This window comes from Chiloscyllium plagiosum, chromosome 5, assembly GCF_004010195.1.
Source record: "Chiloscyllium plagiosum isolate BGI_BamShark_2017 chromosome 5, ASM401019v2, whole genome shotgun sequence".
NCBI classification, from domain to species: Eukaryota; Metazoa; Chordata; class Chondrichthyes; order Orectolobiformes; family Hemiscylliidae; genus Chiloscyllium; species Chiloscyllium plagiosum.
In genome coordinates, this window is record NC_057714.1 from 118,257,155 (window position 1) to 118,261,886 (window position 4,732).

The following is a 4,732-nucleotide window of genomic DNA, read 5'->3' on the forward strand; positions in this document are numbered from 1 at the left end:
TTCCACCTATCATATTCCCAGCGCCCCTCCCCCAAATTCCCCCCCACCCACCCACCTTTTATCTCAGCCCGCTTGGCACACCAGCCTCATTACTGAAGAAGGGCTTATGCCCGAAACATCGATTCTCCTGCTCCTCGGATGCTGCCTTGCCTACTGAGCTTTTCCCGCACCACATTTTTCAACTTTGGTCTCCAGCATCTGCTGTCCTCACTTTCTCCTAAATAAAGATGTGGACTGTTCTCTAAATGGGGAAAGTCTTTGGAAAACTGAAGCACAAAGAGTCGGAGAGTAAGATGCTGGAAAAGCACAGCAGGTCAGGCAGCATCCGAGGAGCAGGAGAATCGATGTTTCGGGCATAAGCCCTTCATCAGGAAAGTGGGGATGTGGGGGCTGAGAGATAAATATTGTGGAGGTGGGCCTTAGGGGAAGGTAGCTGGGAAGGCGATAGGTAGATGGTGATAGATCAGAGGGGAGGGTTCAGCGGATAGGTGGGAAGGAAGTTGGACAAGTAGGACAGTTCAAGAGGGTGGTGCCTAGATTAGATTAGATTCCCTACAGTGTGGAAACAGGCCCTTTGCCCCAACAAGTCCACACCGCACCTTCGAGAGTAACCCACCCAGACCCATCTCCCTCTGACTAATGCACCTTACACAATGGGAAACTTAGCATGGCCAATTCACCTGACCTGCACATCTTTGGACTGTGGGAGGAAACCGGAGCACCTGGAGGAAACCCACGCGGACACGGGGAGAATGTGCAAACTCCACACAGACAGTCACCTGAGGCTGGAATTGAACCCGGATCCCTGGCATTGTGAGGCAGCAGTGCTAACCACTGAGCCACTGTACCTCATTGGAGGGTTGGATCTGGGAAGAGGTGGGTGAAGGGGAGATGAGGAAATTGGTGAAATTGACGTTGATGCCGTGTGGTTGGAGGGTTCCAAGGTGGAAGATGAGGCGTTCCTCCTCCAGGTCATTGGGTGGCTTGGATATGGGGGTGGAGGAGGCCCAGAACTTGCATGTCTTCTGTGGCGTGCAAGGGGGTGTTGAAGTGGTCGGCCACAGGGCGGTGGGGTTGTTTGGTGCTTGTGTTCCAGAGATGTTCCTGAAACGTTCCGCAAGTTGGCCTCCTGTTTCTCCAGGATAGAGGAGGGGACAAGAAAAGCAATGAACACAGTAGATCAGGCGGTTAGATGTGCAGGAGAATCTCTGCCAGATGTGGAAGGACCCTTTGGGGCTTGGATGTACATGAGGGGGAGGTGTGAACACAGGTTTACACCTCTTGCAGTGGCAAGGGAAGGTGCTAGGAATGAAGGGTGAGTTGGTAGGGTCGTGCACCTAATGAGGGAGTCACGGAGGGAATGGTCTCTGCGGAATCATTTAGGACTTTGGGTTTGTACTCGGGGTTTGGAAGCATGAAGGGGGATCTGATTAAAATTTACAAAATACTGAGAGGCCTGAATAGAATGGATAAAGAAGAAGATGCCTGCACTAGTAGCAGTGACTGGGGCCCAAGGGAACAGCCTCAGAATTAAGGGACGACCCTTTAGAATTGAGATGAACCAGAGGATAGTGAAAGCATGGAACTCATTGCTGTAGAAGGCTGTGAAAGCCAAGTCATTGCGTGTTTTGATATAGATAGGTTCATAGAATCATAGAATGGAAACCCTACTAGTGTCCCATGCAGAGCCATTCCCCTATTACTTTACATTTACCCCTCACTAATGCATCTAACCTACTTAGCACTGAACACTACGGGCAATTTAGCATGGCCAATTCACCTAACCTGTACATCTTTGGATTGTGGGAGGAAACCAGAGCACCCGGAAGAAACCCTTGCAGACACAGGGAGAATGTGCAAACTCCACACAGACAGTCACCTGAGACTGGAATCAAACCCAGGTCCCTGACTGTAAGGCAGCAGTGCTAAATTACTGAGCCATCCTGACGTGGCTATGTTTGCATGCATACCTAGCCACCAGACATAACACCTCACCAACGTCTGGTTAGTAAGCTTGCAGATGACACCAAATTGGTGGTGTAATGGACAGCAAAGAATGTTACCTCAGAGCACCTTGATCAGATGGACTGAGGAGTGGCAGCTGGAGTTTAATCTAGATAAATGGGAGGTGCTACATTTTGGTAGAGCATATCAGGTCAGGACTTATACCACTTAATGGTAATGGGGTGTATTGCCAAACAAAGAGACCTTGGAATGCAGATTCATGGTTCCTTGAAAGTGGAGTCTTAGTTAGACAGGAGAATGAAGAAGGAACAAAGATATGCTTGCCTTTGTTGGTCAGTGCATTGAGTGTAAGAATTGGGAGATCATATTGTGGCTGTACAGGACATAGGTTAGGCCACTTTTGAAATATTACATTCAGTTCAGTTCTCCCTGCTGTCGGAAGGATGTTATTAAACTTGAAAGGATACAGGAAAGATTTAATAGGTTGTCATCAGGGTTGGAGGATTTGAGCGATAGGGAGAAGCTGAGTAGTCTGTGGTTATTTTCCCTGGAGTGTCAGAGACTGAGGGGTGGCCATATAGATGTCTATAAAATTATGAGGGGCATGGAAAGGGTAGATAGACAAGGTATTTTCGCTGGGGTTGGGGAGACCATAACTAGAAGGCATAGATTTAGGTAGCGAGGGGAAAGATTTAAAAGGGACTTAAGGGGCAACCTTTTCACGCAGAGGGTAGTGTGTGAATGGAATGAGCTGCCAGAGAATGTGGTGGAGGCTGGTACAATTACAACATTTGGAAGGATGGTTTAGAGGAATAGAGGCCAAATGCTGGCAAATGGGACCAGATTAGGTTAGGATATCTGGTTGACATGCACGAGTTGGATCAAAACGTCTGTTCCATTCTGTACAGTTCAACGACTTGATCTTCATAGACATCCCTGATGGAGTTTAGCCAATATTTGCTCCCCAAAACAATATGTCTCCCCCTACAGTGAGCTGGTCTGTTCGAGTTCAAAAAGGTTTTGATTCTCATTGTGATGGTCCTTTGGTTTCCCTCATTAATACTGGTTGTTTCACTTTGGAAAGGATGGGACACTTCTGTGTCTAATGTCTGATATTGTTAACATTGGGACTGGGAGCATGTCCATAAAATTTAATATTACATACTTTTCCAATGGGGATAACCACTGGTAGTGTATCTACTAATAGGAGGCAGCTCGATGTATCTGCATTTGCTTCTTGGCCTCCCTGATGGATTTCTAACTTTTAATTATAATCACTTAATATTAGAGCCAACTGTTGAATGTGATCTGAATCTTATGAGTAGTATTTGGACCGAAGGGTCTGTTTCCATGCTGTACAACTCTATGACTCTATTGCTTAGTCCTCTTTAAGCAGACCAAGTAGGGGTTTGCAATTATCATAAATTTTCATCCATAAAGATATTAGTGGAACTTTCTGACTCCCAATAGGACCCCCAGTCCTTTTTTTCTCTATTTGGACATATTTAGCTCCTGGATGCACACTCTATTGGGCATTCCTCTCCATTAGACTACCTGTGATCTAATATCACTGCAGTGTTGTGCAAGGAAGCAGCACATGTCAATACTGGATCTTTCTTGGGATCATAGTATGCTAACATCCTAGAAGATGACCGCTGTTGTCTTTACTTAATTAAAAGCTGGGGCTTGTATGTGAGACCATTTCCAAGGCTGACCCTTTTTTAGCAGTTGATGCAAAGATGTCAGGATGGATGTCAGACTATATATTAACTTTCCATATTAATTTACTAGCCCAAGAAATGACCTAAGCTCCTGGACAAATGTGGGAACTGGGACACCTTTGATCATCCTTTCTGTACCTTCCAACATGTCTTACCATTTTTATATTCATTTATGGGAATTGGGCTTCACTGGCTGGCCAGCATTGATAGCCCATACCTATATGCCCTTGAGAAGGTGGTAGTGAGCTTTCTTGAATCGTTGCAGGCCACCTGCTGTGGGTTGACACACAATCCGGTGGAGAGAAAATTCCAGGATTTTGACTCAACGACTGTGAAGGAACGGCGGTATGTTTCCAAGTCAGGGTGGCGAGTGGCTTGGAGGGGAACTTGCAGGTGGTGGTGTTCCCAAGTACCTGCTGCCCTTGTCCTTCTCGGTGGAAGTGGTTGTGGATTTGGAAGGTGCTGCCTAAGGATCTTTGGTGAATTTCTTCAGTGCATCTTGTAGATAGTACACACTGATGCTACAGAGCGCTGGTGGTGGAGGGATTGAATGTTTGTAGATGTGGTGCCAATCAAGTAGGTTGCTTTGTTCTGGATGGTGTCAAGCTTGAGTTGGAGCTGCACACATCAGGCAAGTGGGATGTATTCCATCACACTCCTGACTTGTGCCTTGTAGATGGTGGATAGACTTTGGGGTGTCAGGAGGTGGGTTACTCGCTGCAGTATCCCCAGTCTTTGACATGCTCTTTTGGCCACTGTGTTTATGCGGTTAGTCCAGTTGAGTTTCTGGTGAATGGTAACCCTAAGTTGACAGTGGGGGAATTCAGTGATGGTAATACCGCTGAATGTCAAGGGGCAGTGGTTAGAGTGGCTCTTATTGGTGATGGTCATTGTCTGGCATTTGTGTGGCATGAATGTTACCTGTCAATTGTTGGCCCAAGCCTGGATATTGTCCGATCTTACTGCATTTGAACATGGACTAATTCAGTGTTTGAGGAGTCACAAATGGTGCTGAACACTGCAATCATTGGCAAACATCCCCACTT